Source organism: Callithrix jacchus, chromosome 11, assembly GCF_049354715.1.
Source record: "Callithrix jacchus isolate 240 chromosome 11, calJac240_pri, whole genome shotgun sequence".
In the NCBI taxonomy this organism is placed as follows: Eukaryota; Metazoa; Chordata; class Mammalia; order Primates; family Cebidae; genus Callithrix; species Callithrix jacchus.
This window is the reverse complement of record NC_133512.1, coordinates 101,468,389-101,491,230: the sequence shown is the minus strand read 5'-3', so window position 1 is coordinate 101,491,230 and position 22,842 is coordinate 101,468,389. Positions and strand designations below refer to the sequence as shown.

General features: G+C 35.7%; 1 protein-coding gene and 1 pseudogene across 1 annotated transcript in view; both read left to right on the top strand.

The window, feature by feature from the left end:
• The window catches only part of CNTNAP2 (contactin associated protein 2), a 2,303,447-nt gene that overhangs the window by 134,262 nt on the left and 2,146,343 nt on the right, over window positions 1-22,842 (top strand). The window lies entirely within an intron of this gene.
• On the top strand, window positions 9,996-11,050 carry LOC103794973 (small ribosomal subunit protein mS29 pseudogene; annotated as a pseudogene).

The window sequence follows — 22,842 nt, the reverse complement described above, 5'->3', positions numbered from 1 at the left end:
GCTGGGATTATAGGCATGTGCCACTATGCCGAGCTAATTTTTGTATTTTTTGCAGAGATGGGATTTTGCCATGTTGGCCAGACTGGTCTCAAACTCCTGAGCTCAAGTGATCCGCTGGCCTTGGCCTCCCAAAGTGCTGTGATTATAGGCATGAGCCACCATGCCTGGCCTGTATATATTTTCAAATGTAGAATACTGAGTTCAATGCAATTTGATCATATTTGAAAGTTCCTGCATTATTATGTTGCTGTAATGAAACATTTGGGGTTTTCATAGTTGTTTTGTTTTGTGTCCTCAAGGCAAGATGAACCTTCTTTGTGTGGTTGAAGAATACCTAATCTATGGGTCTTAGTGTTTGAGAAGACTGTGGAAGACTAAAAGAACAAATATACCCTCTCCCAGCCTCGCTTGCAATTAAGTATGAAAGTTCTATGGGTGATATGCATATTGTCTTAGTCTACTGATGGGGAAAGCCAGAGTGTCAGCCCTAAGCACATGACTTCAGCTGAGCCAATTGTAAACACCAGACTGAGAACCGATAATGCAAGGAGAGAAGATTAGCAAAGGATCCCTTTGGGTCCTGGCAGTTCACAGTGATACTTAGAGACAAAGGCAGTGCAAGATGAAGCAGCTAGTACTGAGAAATAAATACAGCACTATTGTCTTCAATAGACAGTGAACTGTGGAGTGATTTTTGACTTTGATTCTGAGTGTCTAGCCTTTCATTGTTGCTTCCTGTTTTCCCACAGGTTCTATAAGCGAATGCAATTAACTCTTTAAAAATTCCGTTATTCTTCAACTCCCCCAGAGTTAGCTTCTGTTGCTTTCAACTAAAAACCTTGACAAGTACAGTAGTAGATAAGGCATAGTTTGGGGTCACAACTTGATTTTTTATTTTGAGAATACAACTTAACTTGTGGAGAGACTGATGTTCTCTGTCTCTCCAAAAATTGTCTTTTTTATAAGCTCTATTCATAAGTGAGTTGTAATGTTAAAGAGAAAAAAAGAGGATTTTAAATTGCTTTCTGCAGCAGAATGTGAGGCAGTAAAAAGGACAAACTGCTAAACAGAGAAAACAAGACAATAGAAAGGAAAGACTGCTCTAAAGAGGAGCTGACAGGGCTGCTATGAAAAATGTAGAGTCTGAGTTTAAATTGCACATGTGACAAGGAAGATTTGATGGGGAAAAATCTACTCACAATCCATCCACAGCCCCCTCCAACATACTCACATAGACACTCTTTAAGGAAGGTTCACATTGCTGGAATTTTTTTCAGTTGGATGCGAAGCTGCCTTCAATATGATATTTTGTTGTATTTAAACACAGTGTGAAGTCATAGGTATTTGAATATCAAAACAACAGCAGATAGGTATTTCAATATCAAAACAAAATTGGGAAAGCCTGTGTAGTTGTAAATACCACTGCATGAAAAATGAGGGAGATTGAGGATGGGTGGTAGGGAGGAGGCAAATATCATAAAAGAAGGGAAGATACCCATGTCTGATAAGGATTTTGTCAGCAGTCAATGCTTAGGACATTTTTGTAACCCTCCTTTTGTGTGCTAATCAAATGAACATTAAAATATCTGTTGGTCATGGTGGTTTGTGAGATATATTCGTATAGCAGGTAATGCTGCAACGCTCTAAACCTTGCTCTGAGTTATGCAAAGGGTGGAGACAGGGATAACCATTGGGAAACTGGTTACATCTAGGCCATGTGTTATTTCTGTATGAAGGTAGTCTTCTCTGTGTCGTTAAAAGTGCTGTAGATGCTAATTGGAAGAGAACTTTAGATCCTAGATATTATCAAAAATAAATATCAAATACCATTGCCACACTGAGGCCATAACAGAGGGTGAAATGGGAGAATTAGGAAGGGATCCTATCCTACAGAGAGGGCAAAGGAAATGTTATGTAAGATGGCATCAGTACCAGTACTAATCATGCTTATTAATACATTCCAAGTTACCAAATTAGATCCCTTATAAACTTGAAATTTTATGAGTAGGTATGGCTAGTTTGGGTTTGAAAAAATGATCCAAAATGTATGTCATGTAATTTGTAATTAAAGGAAAACATAGTACAATGATACTGTATTTTACTGTTGAAGTCTGTGTTGGGATTAAATTTTAAGAAGAAAATCACTGTTCAAAATAACAACTGAAAGGGTAAACATATTTAAATAATTAAACAAATGTGAATATTTGTAATTCCAACTCACTCTGCGTACACCTCCCAGTGGTTGCACTGCCCTGTTCAGATAGTTACTGCTTCATGTGTGGATGGCCAATCAGCTTCATATATGAAGGATGAGAGGCACCTGAACTGGCCAACCATGACAGCAGACCTTCCTCAGGGAAGTCAAGTCCATCATTGCATTTTTCATTCTTCAGTTTCAAATAATATAAGACCTTTCATATGCTGCTGTCTTTGTTAAAGACAGATGCTCAAACCTGTCATCACTTCAGGCCTTCATACCTGTGTCCTCTTTCAGTGTTTATGGTTACTGTCTTATCCCAGGCTTCTATTTTACTTTCACTGAGACCATTTGAAGGATCTTCTGATTGGACTTTCTCCTTCTGTTCTGCCCATTACTCACTCCATCCTTTATATTTTCTCTATACTTATCTTTACATTAGGAATCTAAGTATGTTATTCTTCTGTTCCACTGCCTACAACATAAATTCTAAGTATCTTCATGAAATGCAAGACCCTCCATATTCAACCATTAATGATTCTTGTCTCTAAGCATTTACCACAGTGCTCAACATGTAGCAGACTCTCAGTAGATAAATATGTGCTAAAGTGAATTAAGGGTAATTGAGTGACCCTTCCACCAAATTATGCCCTGGTGCACAGAAATAGATGAATTTTGATTGTTTTCGGCAATTATCTTAAGGATTTCAAATCCAGAAACTCTTCAATTTCATAATTCTTCTGATTAGCCAATTCCATTTCATTCAGTTCTTTGATGATAATTAATAATAGTACTATCATTGACTGTCATACAGAAGAAAAGAAGATAATTTTTAAACATTTTTAATATTTTGAAAAGATGTTTTAAAATCATTTTTTGTATAAATATTATGTCCTTAGAATATATTCTCTGAAACAGAATTCCAGGACAAAAGATTATATATCACTTTAAGCCTTATGACATATATTATAAATAAACAAATCAGCTTATTTCAAAAAGCAAATCAGCTTAAGAAAGCAAATCAGCTCAGACTCAGATTTGTAATGTTCTGACTTATTTATAACCTTTTATTTAATTATGGATAAAAATCACATTGTTTCATACATAACACAAATTTGACCTTTTAAATTTAAAAACCACAAGGGGTCTATTATTACAAGAAAGAGATTGATTCACTCAACAAACATTTCTTGAACACCTAAAATATAAAGGACCCCATCCCAGGAAACTAAATAGAGTTATAGAAATTAAGTTAAGTGAAAAAATGAGTATGTAAACAATCAAAATTCAAAAGTTTTTTGGAGTCAAGTGAAAGCATTTGTTCTTAAAAATATTATGGTATTCTTCAGGATTGTTCTTCAGTAGAACTTGTTAATTATTTCTCAGAATGTGTTGTCCTGTGATTTGCTTTTTTTAATTTCACAAACATCACAGGTACACAAGAGTCTTACACCTTTTCTTTCAAGATATTTTAAAATCATATTCAGTCTTCAAGACCAAACGTATCATCAAGCCTTAACCCCTGAAACCAAGCAATTTATGTGTATATTTTATTCATATTTTCATTTCTATTTACACCCAGAAGTGGAAAATGAGACCTATACAGTTTTAAGTATTTTGTAAATAAGCACCATAAGATTATTGTTTTGATATGTCTAATATTAGATGTTCTAGTTAGCAAGATAATTGGAATAATTTTACAAATTTCTGTAATATTTTAATTCTTATCTAATTGAAGTAATCTTTAGCTTCAAAGTTTCTAATAAAAAGTATAAAACAATCAAAAGTATTTTTAAAAAGCTTTTAATTTTTAAAGGAATTAATATGTGGTTTATTCAATCATACATTAAGAACTTGTGAAAACAAAATAGAAACATACTTCATAAAGTTAAATTAAAATTATTCTATTTTAGTTTTCAAATACTTTTAATTTTCTTCAAGGAAAAATATTAAATGAAACATAATCATTAGTTTTCATAATTTAAAAAAAATTCTCTATGACTAGAACTTTAGAGAACCAAAATTTTCCCAAATCATTAACATTTTAAGTTGTTTCTTGATATTTTCTTAAATTAAAAACCGTATTTGTTCAGATTCATGCACATCTTTATTTCAGAAAAACTATTGCTACAACTTGGTTAAAACAAAAGAAATATTTTACAATTATTAAAATGCTGGCTTATATTAAAGTTGGTTTACATTAGACAAATATTCAAAAGACTTGTATTGGAATTTCGATCTCCATCCTCTACCAATATATTAATGAAAACATTTAAAACTTTATAAGTAATCAAATAAAACTAAAATAATCTATCATTGTGTATTAGTCCATTTTCACACTTCTAATAAAGACATACCTGAGACTGTGTACTATATAAAGGAAAGAGGGTTAATGAACTCACAGTTCAGCATGGCTGGGGAGGCCTCGGGAAATTTACAATCATGGCAGAAGGGGAAGCAAACACGTGCTTCTTCACGTGGCAGCAGCAAAGAGAAATGCAGAACAAAAGGGGAAGATCCCCCAATAAAACCATCAGATCTCATGAGAATGAACTCACTATCATGAGAGCAGCAGCATGGAAGTAACCACCCCCATGATTCAATTACTGCCTGCTGGGTCCCTCCCAAGACATGTGGGGATTATTCAAACTACAAGATGAAATTTGGGTAGGGACACAAAGCCAAACCATATCACATAGCTACACTGTTATTCTTCTTTATCCAATTAGCCAAGTTTTAAAAAATGATAATATGCCACTTTCAGCAATGAAGTTAAGCATTTAGAGTTAAGCACTCTGGCTCACTGCTGGTAGAAGTGAAAGCACAGCTTTTCAGAGGCTTAAATGTGACCTACCCTTTGACACAGCAATTCTCCTATTGTGAATTAATCATAAAGAAGTAGTATTTACAAAAATGTGTGTGTGTGTGTGTGTGTGTGTCAATATGTGTGTCTGTGTATGTGCACACAAACACCTACATACAGATATATACACACTTGTAGTGTGTGTGGACAAGAAGTCAGTAGCAATAGATTGAGGAGTAAATGGTGACAAAGGCATTGATGGTAAACAAGTCTTCCTAGGAAATTACTTATGAAAGATAGAAGAAAGAGCACAGTAGCTAGAGTGGGAGGTAGGACCTGAGGTATCTTATGTTAGTGGAGATTTGAACCTGTTTAAACATTAATGAGAAAGAACAAATAGGCTAAGAATAGATAAGACCAAGGGAGAAGTGAAAGAGGACATCACCAAGAAGCAAGAGGTATAGAATTGGCAGCACAGATGGAGGAAGCAGCTATGACACTGGGCTGGGAGGGAGTTAGCTATGGATTAACACATGTGTGGGGTGATGAAGTTGGAACAGTGAGAGAAAGAGAGAGGGAAAGACACCAGAAAGGAGACGTGGTGAGATACGGAGGATTTAACCAGAGGCAAAGCCACAGATTGCTCCTTTGGGAAATGAATTTTTAGTATTTAATGCCTCACATGCAAAAAACAAAAATCAGAACTCATTCCATTTATATTATGAGGACTGATATTATTCTAAGACTGCCTAATAATAATAATAATAATAATAAAGGTTATTCACAATCATAATTAAGCCAAGTATAATATTAAAATATAAGATAATTTCTTATAATTTTGAAAAGCAGTTGATGATCTTTATTTGTAAAGTGCCAGATAGTAAATATTTAGGCTTTGTAAGCCATACAACAAATATCTCAACTGCTCAATCCAGTCATTATGGTTATAACAAAATCAGCTATAGATTACAGCTAAAGAAATGGGGGTGGGTGTGTTTCAATAAAACTTTATTTACAAAAATGGACGATGGGCCAGAGTTGCTGACTTCTGGCCTGACATAAAAATCAGTGAAGAACTTGACACTGGTAAGCTCAAGCTTTTGTTCTTTCAGGGTGTTTTAAGCTCATGCCTGATTATCATTACATAGTTTGTGGATCAAGGAGATTTTCTTCTATTTGTAGCAGAACAAGGGAAAGAACACCTACTCTGTGGTCTATGGTCCTAGATTTTACGGACGACTCTTTCACTTGTACTGTTTGATTACTTAAAACCTCTGAGCCCTAGTTTCCTCCTTTGTAAAACGAGGCAATGACCCTCTATTAAATCCTCACAGATTAAAATGAGAATAAAATGTAAATACCATAAAAATCTGTATTATTCATACATAAGGAAATCATCATTTGCAACAAAATCAGAAAATGTTGGTACAATCTCCGTATCTGTAAGACCTTGACATTATAACTATATATATATGGTATTATATATATAATACCGTTTCCCTAATAACTGTCTTAAGTGAAATGTATGCAAAGTGCTTGGCTGCATTGCCCAATATACCTTATATGCTCAATAAATACCAGATCATGTTCTTAATGTCCAAAAGCCCATTAAAATTGTCCAGTGCTTCTGACACATAGCGCCTGAAGTGGCAAAATCAAGTTATTCCAAGTCAAGCATAATGCTGGCAATGCTAGTTGTGGGCAGGGCAGTCACAACATACTTTTCAAGTAAGCCTCCCAGGGCTGCTTTGCAAATTGCTTAAGAATGGGTATTGGCAATTGTCACGGAGCCCAGTGACTCAGAAGCTGAGTTTTGCATTCTGAGTTGAATATCAGGAGAGAGTTTTCATTCTTCTGTGATTTGGAAGTTACAGTCCCAGACTAAAAGGAAGGCATGTGTTTGATTCTATAGTAACACAAACATAAAGAAACCCAATGAGACGGCATAGCTACCCCGGGGCAGCTTTAAATTAAACTGCAAATGTACTCATCAGCCCTTTGGAGGAACATTTGCCCCTATTTGTTCAGTATGTGCAGCTTGTCCACCAGACCAGGGAATGCTTGGTTATTATGTGATTCCACCCCATTAAAGTTCTTCAAGCCACCCAGGAGGGGAAGAATAAGCAGCAATCAGTTTTCCCTGAATGAAGAAGGATTCAATGAGGGAGAAATATGCAGTACAGGTGCAATTCTAACTCATTTCTGAGTAAATATATAGAAAACTTTGTGGTCAGGTGTGATTCATCAGAAGGAAAAGCATTCTCTATAACAGTTAACCTACATTTCAAGCAGAGATTGGGCTTTTTTTCCCCGTCTTTTTAAATATTTTATTTTTAGTTCCTAGTGAAATCGGTAGGAATCAGCACAGCTGCCAGGTTATGTGGTGTTATTCAAACATGAACCTTCACCTGGAACACCTGTTATCTGCAACAGTGATGATGAGGATTTTGGCATTTAATAAGGCATTTGTCCTCGGTAGTTTGAAACCCCAGGCTTTCACGTAGACTTGTTTTTGACACGGTGCATTTTTAGATCCTGAATACAGGGACTGTACGGTGCATTTGGTTCAAACATCGGATACAGGTGTCCATTGAAACTCCCTTCTTCCTCTCACTTTCCGATCAAATAGATACAACTTTTCATACTGCTCTTAGGTCATGTTCATAATCATCATCTCAAAAATTCATGACATTTATTGTTTGTAAGGTTTATTTTTAATCATTCAAATAGGACTTTTAAAAAATGTTATAAAAAATAGTAACTTAACAAGATTATAGTTGCCATGCATGAATTGAGGAAGAATTCAACCCCAGATCTCATGACCCCAAATAACTTTTTTTAAATAGTATCTCTTATTAAGAATGACAAATTTTTACATAAATGAAAACATTTAAAATGGAAGGGTATTGATATAAAGAATGATATGATATAAGGAACCACCAAAAATACATTGTGTAAAAAGTTTGCTTCAGTCTATATTTCTATAAAGGAGTATTTCCAAAGCTGAAGATCAAAAGAAGCTTACATGTGTATGGTGTGTGTTCACAAATTATATTAAGCTTGTGTCTCCCTTCTGGCAAATTGGCAATAGATGAGAAATGTAAACCACATAAGATGCTACATATTGGTTTACATGAGCCTCTGTATCCTCCTAAGAACACATATACACGTACAACCACAAGAACATGATGGAGGCACAATACTAACTGATTTAATGTGATTCTGTGATTCTTATTTATAGAACTGGAGGTTTCGCATTTCCCATTCCTACCTAATTCAATCATTCAGATTGCCTGATTTACTTTTAGAGAAATGATTCCCTCCTGGGAGCAATTTTGCTTCCCAGCAAAATTTGGCAATGTCTGAAGACATTTTTGTTTGTCTCAGAGAAGACTGTGTGCTACTGGCATCTTGTACAAGGCCACGGATGCTACCAAATATCCTATAATGTACAAGACAGTCCCCCACAACTAACAAATATCCTGCAAAAGGTCAGTGGCACCAGTGGAGATGAATGCGAACATGCTAACCACATTTCTAGAGACTAATACCTGAACAAGAATTCAATTTATTAATTTGCAATGACAGCTAGAACTGTCAAGGGGACCAGGATAGTCATATTTACTAATGAAATATATATATATATACTCCCTCTGGAAAATCTATACAAAAATCCAAATTAGAACCAGGCATTTATTTGCTAAACATAAAGTCAATTCTAGGAAGATAGATACTCCTTATAGAACTTATCACAATTAAAATCGATCATTTGTGTGATTATATACATATTCCTCCTCTTCATGTCTAAAAAGTCTATGGGGACATGGAATATACTTCAATATGCATCACCTTAACCACAGTATCTAACTGTACTGCCCAGCACATAGTAGGTACTAACAAACATTTATTGAATCCATGAATGAATGAATCTTATCTTTAATGGTTCAGTGTACAAATCCGTATTAAACATATAACATGTACAAAGCACAATTTGAAGCATTGGGATTACAAAATATAATAAGATAGTTTCTACTTGTGTGGAGGTTCTTGAATTCTGATGCACTAGATGGACACTACCAGTTATGTCAGTCTGCTGAAGCCATAGCCTGCCCTGCCAACAGGCACCATGGAAGAGCTGAGCCTCAGCAGCCCTGTTAGTATCATGTGACTCTGTGCCTTGGCCACATTTGAATGGACTAGGGTGAAAAAGTATGAAAGCAGGAAGTGGCAGCATCCTATCATCTGAGCTTTAGCAAAAAGATGGACCCTGACAAATCAGATTCCCATGCTTGGGTATTTAAAAACTACTAAATGACTGAAGCAGAAGTGTAAAGAGAAGTTGCAAAGATACTGTAGTGTTTTGAATGGTGATCCCCCAAAAGACGTCCAACCCAAAAGTTGTGAATGTGACCTAATTCGAAAAATGTTTTTGTACTGGTAAGTAAAAGATTTAAAGATGAAATCATCCTGGATTAAGTAGGTGGGTCATAAATCCAATGAGCATATCTTTATACATGAGACAGAAAGGTTTGGACACGCAGGAGAGGTTCATGGGAATGAAGCCACAGACAGACAGTGAAGCTACGTAGCCACAAACCAATGAAGGCCCGGAGCAGCCAGAATCTGGAAGAAGGAAGGAAGGACCCTCCCCTGGAGCCTTCAGAGCTAGTGTGATCCTGCCCACACCTTGATTCTTGAACTTCTGGCTTTCAGAACTGTCAGACATGTTTGTTTCTTTCAGCCTCCGCACCTTATTATGGAGCCTTAAGAAACTAACACAATGTCTAGAAAGAAGAAATATACAGGAGTGAAAGTCATGAACACCCGCTTGCAACCACTGATGTAATATGGAAGAAGCAACTGAATAAACCAAAAGCTTTGCAATAGAGAAATAACACAGTTTGGAGGAAAATACTGAGCTTTGGAGGCGGCCCCAGGCGGTGTGTGCCAGTCGCCTTGTTAGAAGAACTCAACCTCGACTCAGGGTGAGGGACGGTGTCCATACCCCATACTGGCACAGGGGTTGTACCGCTGAGGGAAAGGAGTTGGACTCCGAACCTCCAGGAGAGTGCAAGGACACTACTGAAAGGAATAATAAGGCTTATCTCTAGGATCCATAAGTTGGACCCTGGGCTTTTGTTACACATGGGAACCCAGGCACACCAAAGCATTGCTGCTCACCTAGATAACCAGGTTCCAGTTGAGAGTCCCAGAGCTATTTCCCACACCAATGAGAATGACCCAGCTAAGCATGGGGATCAGCATGAGGGTCAGCACTACAACATCTTCCCCCAGGATATGAAGACAGTAGTTCCCCAGGGCCTTCCTCCTCGCTTTGTGATGCAGGTGAAGACATTCAGTGAAGCTTACCTGATGGAAAGGAAACCAGCCCTGGAACTTCTGCATTACCTGAAAAAACACCAATGTTGCTTATCCGACTGTATGATATCTTCTGTATGGGGAGAAGGGAACAGGAAAAACTCTCAGTCTTTGCCATATTATTAATTTCTGTGCAAAACAGGACTGGATGATACTACATATTCCAGATGCTCATAATGGGGTAAAAAATTTCCGGGAACTTCTACAGTCGAACTACAACAAACAACTCTTTGATCAACCTTTAGAGGCTTCAACCTGGCTGAAGAATTTCAAAACTACAAGTGATTGCTTCCTGAACCAGATAAAAATTCAAGAGAAGTATGTCTGGAATAAGAGAGGAAGCACTGAGAAAGGCAGTCCTCTGGGAGAAGTGGTTGAACAGGGCATAACACAGGTGAGGAACGCCTCAGATGCATTGGAATTGTGCTGAAAGAGCTAAAGAGGCAAAGTTCTTTGGGTATTTTTCACCTCCTGGTGGCCGTGGATAGAATAAAAGGCACTTGGAATTGGATCATAGAGAGCAGCTATGCCACTTCTCTAGTTTAGTTCTGGTGTAAAGATACACAGATTCCTGCTCTTGATAATCCTGCTGTTTTGGAAGAAGCTTCTTTTCCTGTTTATCCATTAAGAAGTCAGGCATGTTTGGGTTTTATATTTGTTTACTCTTACAGGAAACTTTTCATCATTCCCTAAGGTTAAAGCATTTTGTAAAGAATTCTAAGTGGAAAATTGCAATATAAAGCAGAAAGTTGTAAACAAGTCCAGCATGCCTTCTTTACTAATGGACTTCCCAAGAGAAACACTGGGTCTGGCTAGAAATTCCATGAAAAGCTTCCTGCATGAACTTATTAAATTATACCCTGCATGTCTTGAAAGTTGAGTGGGGACTTTTCAACTGACTAATAAGAGATGAAATGACAAGAAAAATTTTAAAAAGAGAAAAGATAAAGAAAACTGAAAGCACAGAGGCATGAAATCATGTGTATTATCATCTTACTATGTAATGGGATCAAGCTATGGGCACATGAGGAAGATAGAGAAGCAAAAGATACTGAAATATTATTGTCAGGAGATTGGCACACCCTGCCTCCCACAGACTACTTTTGGCTTCATGATAAGCAGCCTCTTGAGACAACTGATGCGCCTATAGTTTTAGATGGGCTAATGCAATTCCATTCCTGTGAGATTGCTTCAAAGTTACTAACCCAAGATATATTTGAATTTTTTCCATTTTGCCCCTTCTGCAGATAGCTGATGTAATTTCCTGCACTTTTCCTGATCTTTCAGACAAAGTATGCATTTGAAATTTTGGGTGTCTTAAAATACAGGGAAACAAAGGTCTCTATTCTTTTTTTCTGGAATTTGAATTAATGCCCTTTATGTGGCATCAGTGTGAAGATTACTCAATAGATGAAAAATCAAAGAAAAAGAATAGTTTAAAATATGTATGTGAAAACAATCTACAAAATAGAGATGTTCTCTCAAACGCCCTCTAACTAAAAAAATGAAAAAGTGTGGTTTGCATTTAGTTTCTTTTTTGTAAATATGTGACATATCTAGTCTGTCCCAATCACTGTGCTAACTCCCTAGTACGAAAGGTAACTAAAAGCGCAGCTTCACCCAAACATAAATTATAATTTAGTGTGTTTTGAAGGCATCATTTTGCCTGACAGTATAAGCAAAAAGCAGAAAATAGTGATTGATTAACCTTATTTTGTGGTGATGCCGAAATCTAATAAACCCAAATTATAGAATGAAATGACGATAACAAAATTGAAGGAACCAATATTTCTGGTTGGTGTCCACTTTTATTACAGTGCTAAAAATAATCATTGAGAAGAAAAGGTAGATGAATGCCATCTTGTTATTTTCCAGCGTTGAGAGAGGTTTAGATTAGTATGTTGGGGATAGGAACAGTAAGAAGTTAGTAGGCTTCACACATAAGATGAATAAATATAGATCATTATAAATGACTTCAAAAATCATAGCTCCAGAGGTTCTGACTGGGCTTATAATGAAAGGAACAAAGAATGTGAGAAAATATGGTGTCTTCACAGTCTCGTAAACAATACTTTCTGAGACCTTCTAAAGAATAGAGTGAAATGGATAAAGAACTCTCTGAGAAACTGTTGTTGTTGGATTTTTAAAGTTGTCATAAACCACCTTCATACTTAACCTAAATAATGAATGTTGTTATCTTTTTGTTATATTTAAAATGTAAATATTGTTATGAAATATATTACAATACTATGTTGTATCGCTAATGTAAAATTGTGTCTTGTTAAAACAAAGTTATGCATTATTTTTGAAAATAAATATGGAATAATATAAATGTTTAGAAGCTGATTAGGAGAAATTAATCATCTTTGTCATAAAAGTTTTGTTACTTTATTAAAAAACTTCATTTACTGAAATACACATGCATGTATGCACACACACAGACACACACACACACTTTCACACATTGTAATCAGTGTCTGTGAACAGGTAACTTTGTAGTCTCCTATTTATATTCATGTTATTAGAAATTCTTATAATCTAATTTAAAGGTAGAAATTTTAGAAATTTCCAAGTTAAAAATTAATATTATTCAAATTAATGAGAAAATAATTTGTTCTGAATTTACACATAAGACATAAAAATAATATGTATAAAAAAGAGATCAAAGTTGCAAAGTACAGAAGAATGTAATTGCAGCAGGCATCAAAGGTGTGGTAATTTAAACATGGACACAATTTTTCATTCAGCAAAATTATTTTACAACCTTTTAAAAAATAATGTGCATTATAATTTTTAAAGCATTCTTATTAAGGAATCAATCAATAATTATAAATATATAAATAAGATATTAGACATCTAAAACAAACAATATATAATGTAGAGAAAAACATATTAATAATTAAAAGGAACTGTAGAATTATAGATTATTTTACATATCATATTATGAATATACCATATCTAATTATATTATAAATATGACAAGTTTAAAACAGATTCAAGTAACTATTCCAATGTGGTAAATTAGCAGTGTTTATGTAGCAGTAGGATTTTTGCTTTGTGTGGATGTGGATGTGTGTGTGGATGTCTGTGTGGAAGTCACCTCTATCTTTTTAAATAAAACTGGTTGCTTTTATCAGAACATTCTTTATCTGACCAAATCAGGAAACTCCCAAATTCAGCTGAAATATGGCATATGCAAAAATCAGTAGGTGAGAAAGTACTTTCCGAAAATACTTTATGTAACTAGAAGTTATAATTAAAAGTTGTCCTTACAATGATCAAGAATGAGCCTTAAGTGAAGTAGCTGATACAAGCTTTAATTCTTTCCTACGTTCTCTTTTTTGTATCTTTTCCTCTCTGTCCATGGATGCCTGCCCTTTCCTCACATCTCATGGGATTAATTCCCATCATACTCTTCTGTCATCAATACTTGCCCTTTGACATTAAGGCCAGGTGGATTGCTGATATCTTCCTCTTGGTACACTTGGCCCCTCCTGCCTTATCTTGCCCACATGGATTAGGTATGAGTAATGAACCCTCAATGGAGAGTGTGAGCCTCAGTAATTCTGAATTCTGTCTCCACATTATGTGTCATTTGGGCAGATTTTCACAAGTAGGGTCATCTTCTGCCCACTGCATGCATGCTTTCACACCTCCACCCCTGGAATCTGATTCTTATTTTTCTAGAATATGATTCAGGCATAGGCGTTTTCGAAGCTCCTGAGGTTGTTTGGAGGCCCAGCCAGCTTTACTAACTTCTGACCTAATCCTACCAATAGAACCTCATTCTCTTTGCCACAGTGCTTTGTGCAAGGGTGGGAAACTCTAAGCCATCCAGTGACCAGTCACAGAGACTGGCTCAGGAAACCTCTGAGCCAAAGAGACACCTGGCAAGACTACCTGAGGGCTTCTCAGGGAGGTGGATGGGAGCAGGAACTTCCTTTTCCTTTCCTGAAAATTTCTGGAAGTGATTGTCACTTCCCGGAAACCTTGGCCATCCTGCTCCCTCTGTGAAGATGAGGGCTGACCTACAAGAATTATAGAGAGAAGGAGGCAGAGTTCTACATGGGCTATTCTGGATCATAGCTCTATGTTTAAATTTTTAGATCATCTGAACCAAAATATATGCGTTATTTTGGTGTTAATTCAAGTTTGACTTTTCTGTTAAAATGAGTGCATTCCAATGAACACAGCTTTCCTTCACACAGAGGTGTAAAAATTGATATAATATACTATAACCCTATAATCAGAGGTATTTTCATTTTAATAAAGGTTGAGTAACTTCCTACTAAAGAATAAACCTTTTATGGTAGAATTTCAAGCATTGGCAAGTAGATGAGGTAAAGAGGGTACTCGCCTGGCATTTCTGAAATCACTTTGAACTAATTGAACACTTAACAAAAATATATTGAAATTGAAGGACTCTGATTCTTACCTCAGTCTTAGCTTTTCACTTATTGCCTCTGTGACTTCAGTTAAATTACTTACTTAATTTCCTTAGGTTTCCTTATTTCTAAAAGTGTAAATATATCAAAGGGTTCTAGTGAGGATAAAATAAAATAGTATGTATAAAATTTATTAGTACACTGTGGCTGGTGAATAAAAATGGGACATTCTATTTTTTTTTTTTATAAATTGTACCTTACCATATGCCTATATGCTTCGTTCCTCTTAGTAATATAATAGAGACCTAAAAGTCCTAAAATAAAAAGTGAAGGAAGAGGAGAAAGAAAAAGTTTATGTTACCATTGCTGCTTGAGTCTCCATAGACGTGAGTGTGTTGATCAGTGCTTCCCTGATTGACCAGTCTTTTACTTGATAACTGGTAGATCCGTGAACGCATGCCAATTGTGTATAGACTCACGGCAATGGGCACCTAAATGGTCTTGCTAATCGGTAATCTGAAACCTCTGACCTGACCTTTGTACCTTTTGCTTCCAAAGTGGCAGCTGAAAAGGTAAAGCAGAAATGTTTTATAGCTCTGAAGCAAAGTTTGGTCCCCCGATGCTTGCAGACGCTATCTACATACCTAGTTCCATCAATTGTATCTGTAACCTTGTCTGTTTCTCCTCCTGGTATGAAATGATTATACGTAGGCAGAGACTTTCTGAACCTGCCAACGCTTTGGATGACTCTTAAAACAGGTTTACTGTGTATGGGAAATCCAAACTAAAACTTAGGACACAGAAAAGTCATTCAGGGAAGTACATTTATACTATTTCACTTGACATTAATGGAATTTTAAAAAATGAGATTATGTCATAGAGTACCATATATGTGCTTGCAGAAAGATCAATAGATAAGATAAGGGACTATTTAGGAATAAGTTCCTGAGACATCTGGAATTTTCTCTCAGTGATACCAGTTCCTGTCAGTTAAAGGTAGGTTACGATTTGAAAATGGATAGCATTCTATATATAAGACTTTTCAGTAATAGATACTGTGGCCATACCCTTAAAACAGAATACTCTAGTAACAGAATATATGAAGTTTTGAAACATCCCAGTGAAGTTTGAACTACACATTGCTGAAGTTAGGAGTTCTGTCTTTTATGTGGCACAGCTGAATTTGGTACATGATTCTAATGATTAATTTTAATATTAAATTTTTACATTTTAAATAAAACATGATCCTGAAACTAGAATATCACATTCTCAAATATTTATAAAATGCTGTGTCCTAAGTCACAGAAATTATTATAAGACATGTAGCACTGCCTGGAATTATTTAGATGAACACAGTGAACATTTATGTAACCATATAATAGGAAACTTCAGTTTTGCTAATACCTAAGTTGATATTTAAAGTAAGTATCACCTAAGTGAACATTTTGTAAGTTCAAAGTCACATTTTGTAATTGGGTATTATTGTGAAAACTTAAATAACATCAAATACATCTTTGAATGTTTCAAGTGAATATTGACTCCTGAATGAGGTATGTAACAGATCAGATTCCAAATCTCTATTTAATTCAACATTTCTTTATAATACTAACATCATGGGGGAACAATGAGTGGTTCTGAATTTTTTTTTTTGACAAGGTGTTTCTCTGTGGCTCATACTGGAGTGCACTTGTGCAATCACAGCTGACTGTAGTCTCTACCTCCCAGACTCAAGTTTTCTTCCCACCTCAGCCTCCCAGATAGCTGGGACCACAGGCATAAGCCACTGTGCCTGGCTGGTTCCAGATATTTTTAAAGAAATTAAGATGTATTTATTTGTTTCATTAGCAATCCTTAGTTTTATTTAGGAAGTGATTTTCAAAGTAAGGATGCCAGCAAGATATGAAATATGAAATATGAGAGGAAAAATTTAAACTTATTTAAAAAATTTTTAACTATAAACAGAAATAAATTATGAAATAATTAAGCTTGGCTCATACTTAACATATGGATAGACATTGGTGTTTCCACTTCATCAATATGTTACATGGTCATATTATTTTATACGTGGTGCCAAGGTTTCCAAGGGAGAAGATAGATTGACTACACACCTATTTTATGTGTCTCTTACGTCTTCTAAAATGAAAGATGGCTAAAGAAGATTCCTACAAAAATATCTCAGAATGAATATTACACTAAAAATGCAAACACAATCAACAAGAAAATGACAAGGTTGTTACTTGTATTCCCAATACAAAGTCTTTCTTTGTCATATCATGAGGTAAAAAATCAATGATGATTTACAAGACATTGATCAGAGATAAAAAATTATCTAGAAAGCAATTTGAAATGTGAATTCACCCACTATTGTTAATAAACCTGACTTTGTATATGTATTATTGATGATTAGCTACTGTTAGTTGTTAGAATAGGAACAATTTATAGAAATAGAAGCATTATTTTTCAAATCACACATTTTGGGGGAATGCAAACTCAGTCGATAGCATTACACAATCTAAAATATTTGGAGATGAGTAATGTAGGGGCAAAGTATACTAAAATGACTTCACCTGGTGGCTAAAATAACACCAAAAAATTTATAGACATTTTATAATTTGTCGATCTCTTCTCAAATATATCATTTGTTAAATTACATAAATGCTTTAAAAGTTGATGCCATTTTCCCCACTAGATAAATGACAAAATCAAAATTTTAAAAGATTACAACTTGTCCATGAGCATAATTAATAAATTGAACAACATAACCTGATTTCTGATCTTTTGATTTCAAATTCTGTATTTTTCTTTCTTCTAGTTTTAGTTGTAAACAATCTACTTAGCCAAAACCAAATTTGGTTAATTGTCCACCAAGATTTGTGTTATCTGATGCTCTTTGTTTTTATTTTTTGAAAATAATTGAAATGTCAATATTATATTGACAGTAAATTTCACCAGTTGTTCAGTGACATTAACCTTCTTAAAGTATGATCAGAGCAATAGAGGGAGCCTGACAGGGTTTGACTGCTCAATTTATCACTGAACAGGGCATAGGAAGGTTGAGTGATAACACCACTCATCACTGATCAGGGACTCATTTGTGCCATCTGGATTAGCAAAGGTTTCCCTTCCATGTCTCTGCTCCCTGCCTCCCACAGGCTATGACTATGATTCTTGTGGTTTCCTGACTTGCTGCTGAGCTGTGTTAGTAACTACTTGACATTTGGTTTCCCAATGATGTTCACCCAATTTTTCTCTAACGTACAGATTCTCTGCAACATTTCACAGTTATTTCAGTGCTGTAGGTATTTCTTGGACGTTTATACAAAACTTATTTCACTCATTTCCCTGTAATAGGTAGTGTAAGTTAAGGCTTACAAAGAGGAACATAATTTGCAAATTTTAAGTCTTCCCTTTAAGCAAAGTAGGTATAAATAAAGTAGCCATTTACCCTGTAGATATTGACTTGATATAGACATGTATATTAATATGTAAAACAATAATCTAAAATGAGTTTTGAAAAGAGGTATAATATAAATCCTTAACTAATTAGCCTTGACTATCATAAGCACATTCACATTTCACTTGCTTATAGTCCACGACATGGAAAACTACTCAATCAATACTTATTATACAGAAACATCCGAATGAGGCATAAAGAATTTGGCTAACACCAATCTTTTATGTTGGTGTAAATTGTAAAATTTGTACACCACTGAGAAAACATTTAAAGTTTTATTAAGAAGGGAACCATTTCTAGGTAAACTGTGAATCTTTGGAAAATAAATGTTATTTTTCCCTTTGGGAGTGGAGGTGTCAAAATTTACAAATTAGGGTCAATAGTAGACTAGAGTTTACATTGACCAGGCTAAAGTTTTCTTTATTTTCCCCCCTCCCTCCCTCCCTTTCTTCTCAGTCACTCTCTCTCTCTCTCTCTGTGTGTATGTCTCTGCCTTTCTATCTTTCTTTTTCAAGGAGTTGGAGTTTCCCAAGCACTTGGTTTATTGGGAAACTCTCTGGTTCATGGGCAACTGAGTTTCTCAATACAAAGGCGATATGCTGAGGTGGGGAAAGCATGGGAGATTTGGAATCAGATTGAGAAAATGTACTCATTTTAACCCCTAACTAACTTTGTCATTTGTGAGAATCGTCTGCTTTATCTGAATCTTAATCTGAGTCTTAGTTCCTTCCTCTGTAAAATGGGAACAATGATGGCTTCTTCTCTCTCTTTTTTTTTACTTTTGATGTTTCACTGATTGTAGTAAAACCTCCATCATAAGGACTGAGTTCAATCAACTTGCTGGTGACTGCACAAAGCTAGACAGTGTTAAATTCATCGAGGTACATTCTATTTAGTTACACTAAGTCTTTGCAATAGAAACTTCTGCAGAGACCAGTCTACCCTTTTTTGTTGTCTTTAGGGCAATTTACCAAACCATTAAGAACTTTGCTTTTCTCAACACATCATTCTTCATACTCAGTCAGAACGTTCTTTCCAAAACAAAAATGTGATTTTGCCACTCCCTGTTAAAAAACCCCTGAATGACTTCCTATCATTCCTGAGACAACAGCCCAAATTCTAATGCAATTTCAAGGGCCTTTCTTGTCTGGCCTCATCTGACCCCGACAGAAACAGAGCCATGATTTATGAATCTTCTACTGTTTGCCTCCCTGACTGTGGAAAGTGATTGTCCTTCAGTCTTGACTTGACCCAGTGCATTTCCTTAAGTCTATATGCAATAATCAGAATATAGGGCTGAGCACAGTGGCTCATGCCTGTAATCCCAGCACCTTGGGAGGCTGAGGCAGGAGGATCACGTGATGTCGGGGGGAGTTTGAGACCAGCCTGACAAACATAGAGAAACCCTGTCTCTACTAAAAATACAAAAAAATAGTAGCCAGGAGTGGTGATATGTGCCTGTAATCCCAACTACTTGGCGGCGGGGACTGAGGCAGGATAATCACTTGAACCTAGGAAGCGCAGGTTGCAGTGAGCTGAGGCTGCCCCATTGCACTTCAGCCTTGTCAACAAGGGTGAAACTCTGTTTCAAAAAAAAAACAAAAAATCAAAAACAAAACAATTGAACAAACGCAACTCCCCAGAAAACCAGATAATGAGAACATCCCTCCAGAACAAACAGAACAACCTTAACAAGAAGAGCAAGTATTGCTAAGAGTCATCTAAAAGCAAGTGCAAAATAAGTGTGAATTTAAAGAAAAAGCAAATAAGGTAGAAGGGGACATTTCTGTTGTTTCCACCTTTTTCTAAAGAATAAAATGTTTTTAAATTATTTTTTTTTGCCTTTTATAAGCTAACAAAATCTGGTCTTTTCGGGGAGTGCGAAGGAGGGATGACTCATGCTGCTGAAATTCACATGAGATCAATTTGTGTGCTATAAGATCAATTTAATAATTTACATTGGAAATATCTCTTCAAAGTAGGTGTCCCCACTGGGACATTAAATTAGCATTAGAAGGCTTGCTTGGCAAATATTGAGGCTGACTTAGGCAGGTGCTGAGAGGCAGATAAGCCTGCTGAACTTAACAGGTTGCCTGTAGGGGCAACTTCTCCTTAGTGTTCTGAAGACATATTATGATTTTTTCCCCCCACAATCCTTGTTTGCAAAGATATGAGCTTATTTTCCAACCCATTCTTACCTTCATATTGACCTCAGGATAAAGCTGAATGCTGCAGGGAGGGAGTTTTCAACAGAGGCTCATCTTTTCTTAAGGCTTGTGACTTCTAATCATAAGCCTCCAACTAAACAAAATATGCTTACATACACAGATACTGCCTAGATGGAGAGATTATGTTTAGATATATTTGACCACACAGAGTTGATATGACAAGAATCTCAAACTAAGTAATGTTCAAGTTTACTAGAATTGTGCTGCTTAGATAAAAGTTCCTGTGAATACAGAAAGAACCAAAAGATATCTCATTTGAGGCTTGGAAGTCTAACTTTGTGTTAAAATAACTGTTATCTTACCTGGAAAAAGACATCTCTACATGTTTTGTAAATGTTACATCTGCTTAAGTAGAAGTATAAAAACAGTTGCCTTCAAAAATTTAAATTTGTATTGATTTTTCTCTTATGTCTTAAAATTAGAAAATTGACTCCCGTATACTTAAGCAAGTAATAAAGAATTTGTTTTGGGCAAGGAGCAGAGGCCTACACCTGCAATTTCAGGATTTTGGGATGCCTAGGTGGGAGGATTGCTTGAGACTAGGAGTCTGAGACCAGCCTGCTGAGTCAAGCTTTGGTCCCCAGGCTGGAGGGCAGTGGTGCACTCTAGGCTCATTGCAACCACCACCTCCCAGGTTCAAGATATTCTCCTGCCTCAGCCTCTAGATTAGCTGGGATTACAGATACCCGCTACCACCCTGGTTAATTTTTGTATTTTTAGTAGAGACAGGGTTTCACCACGTTGGCCAGGCTGGTCTTGAACTCCTGACCTCAAGTGATCCACCTGCCTCAGCCTTCCAAAGTGCTGGGATTACAGGCCCGAGTCACCGCGCTCAGCAAACTGATACATCTTTTTCCATAGGTTTGACCACTCCCTCAAATAAATGAGAACAAATGTAACTTCTGAAGAAATGGCTGCTTATTTTCATTGACCTTGGCACATAGTTTGTCTCCTCTCCTTACACAGAGTAAACTTAAATGAACAAAGTTAAGAAGGCATATTTTATGTTTACAAAGCATTGATTCATGGTACAAAATATACTTTTTCTTGGAGAAACTGAAGATATTTAAAATGCAGAATGCAGAGAGTTGCACTGAGCCACATACCTTCTTTTAATCCATTTCCTGGGAATTAGTAGACAATGAAAGTATTAACTGTGTTTATGTTTAATTTTCCCTCAGCCTTAATAGATTTTTCTGTCATGATTATTATTTTCCTTTAAAATTTTGAATGAAATTATTTTAAAAGTGTTGTACATAGTGTGTTTTTACTAATATTTCATAATTCACCATTGTGCTATAAAATCAGCAGGTACAAGTCAAATGAAGCCCTGCTGTCTGCACGGGTACTCTTTATTAAATATGAGCAATTTCAGCCTTCAGCAAAAGATCATTTACATTCCAAATCATATTTAAAATTTGTCTTCCTTTGAAAGTACTCTTTTATCAGGAAAAAAAAATTTCACATGTACTACCTGTTTTACTAAGAAATAAATTTTATCATAGGAAACTATCTCATTTTGTATACCAGAGCAAAAACATATGAAGGCAAGATCAATCTTTGTACAAAATATATTTTTCTATCAAACATCCTAAAACATTGTCAATTTCATTATTTCCAATATTTATTTTGCATTTGGCAATAAACATGGCGCTAATACAACCACTTTTCTCTTATGCTTAGTTATTATTATTTTAACAAATGAAAACTTTAAAATCATATCACTTGGAAGATTGCTGGCAGAATAAGAAAAAATAAGAGTTTTATCTATTGTATACATGATAAGTTTAAAGTATCAAACTATAATAATTAGTAATTACATATGTAACCTGGGTTACATATATGTATGATGTGTGGCTCACATCCTTCATCCCAGGATTTTGGGAGGCCAAAGTGGGAGGGTTGCTTGAGACCAGGAGTCCAGGACCTGTCTGAGCAACATAGGGCAACACACCCCCAGACCAGGGTAACTTTTTATGGTTCCATTTACAGAGCCAGTATGACAATGAACCTCAGCTGTTATCCAGTTCAATTCTACTTGAACATGAATCCCCTCTTAACCTTCAGTTTAGTGAATGCTTTCCTAACTTCAGTCACAGAGAGCAAATAAATTCCAGAGTACTTCCAAGAGGACAATTCAGAAATAGCTCTTCAAGGTACTGCCACTTGTTAAGCTGGTTCTTTAAAAAGCTTATCTGCCAATTCACAATTTTCAAGCAGTGCAAAGCTGTTTCTATACTGGTGTTAATTATTTATTAAAATGCAGTGAAAACACTTAAAACTCCAATTAAATTGTCACTAATTACTTGTGAGCTAAAACCTGAGATGTTTAGTTTTTTTGCTTCCTTCTGAGAAAATATATTTGTATCACCATCTTGGAAGTCAGCTGTACTGCA